Source organism: Lipotes vexillifer, unplaced genomic scaffold, assembly GCF_000442215.2.
Source record: "Lipotes vexillifer unplaced genomic scaffold, Lipotes_vexillifer_v1.1 scaffold1785, whole genome shotgun sequence".
Classification (NCBI taxonomy): domain Eukaryota; kingdom Metazoa; phylum Chordata; class Mammalia; order Artiodactyla; family Lipotidae; genus Lipotes; species Lipotes vexillifer.
The window spans coordinates 38,345-39,554 of NW_006785388.1; positions in this window are offsets into that span (position 1 = coordinate 38,345).

Genomic DNA, 1,210 nt, shown 5'->3' on the forward strand with positions numbered 1-1,210 from the left:
GTTTCGCCCGTGGGTTGTAGGAAAAGGCCTTAAAGCCAGCCGAGGCTCAAGCTTTCAGGCCTCCTCTCCCAACTGGGCAGCTGAAAACATGCTGGCCATGCCCCCCTTCTGGAAGCACTTTCTGGGCCACCATGAGCTCAGATTCAGATCACAGTTGCTTCCCAGCCACAGCCCAGCAAAAAAAGCATGAGCTCAGGAAGGGAGAGGAAGACGAGCAGGCAGGGGCCAGTGGCAGCTGCCCAACACCCAGACCCAGAGCTACCCCAGCCTCCAACCCCTTGTCCCCAGCATGCAGGGGGCAGGCAGAGCAGGGGCAGCCACTGGTGTGCAGGAAAGGGGCATGGCGCCCAGCGTTACTGCCCCGGGGCTGGCCTACGGCCAGTCCCCGAGATGCTACTCCTGGAAGCTGCTCAGCTGCAGAACTCCAGCCGCAGCTGGCGGGATAGAGATGGTCCCCCCCGGCACCGCCTTCTCCCCTCGGCCCACCAGGCGCCCCTCCCGCCGACTCACCCAGAGCCTCCTGCCTGCTCGCTGTACCAGTCCGCCAGGAGGAGACAGTCCTGTCTCCCACCCTTTCCGAACCCCGCCTGCTGGACGGGCCCCCATGGGAGAATGGCCCCAGAGCCAGGCTGAGTTTAACCAGGAGGCTCTGTCCCCGCCCCAGGCTTCACACCACACACAGGCAGCCATGAGGCACGCTAGGCGTCAGCGGGGGGGAAAAGATGCCACCCTGGAGGGGGGTAACAGGACCCTGACGACAGCCCTGAGGACAGAGGCCACGGGACAGACCAGGCCTGAGCCTGAGGCCCGCCCAGGCAGGGGTCAGGTGGGAGCGTGACTGGGGCGCCATCCCTGCCAGGGCTTCTGGTGGGGGTGGGGAACAGGCAGATGGCACCAGGAAAAGGACCACCGAGACCCCATCCTGCTGGGGAGAAATGGCTTGGGACCTGGCCCCACTGAGCAAATCCCCCAGAGGACACCCCGGCTGCTAGGAGACAGGGAAGTGCGAGGCCTGGGCCTCAGCCAGGTTCCCACGCAGGACGTCCAGCCCGGGCCACCCACCCAGAGCCAGGAGGGGTGGTGGCCCAGCCCCAACAGGCCCCACGTCCACGCCCGAGCCCCGCTCACCAGCAGGTGCCAGGAGCAGAGGTGAGGTCCCAACCACACGCCTTCCCCCAGGCTGGCCCCATCTCACCTACTAAGTCTGGGG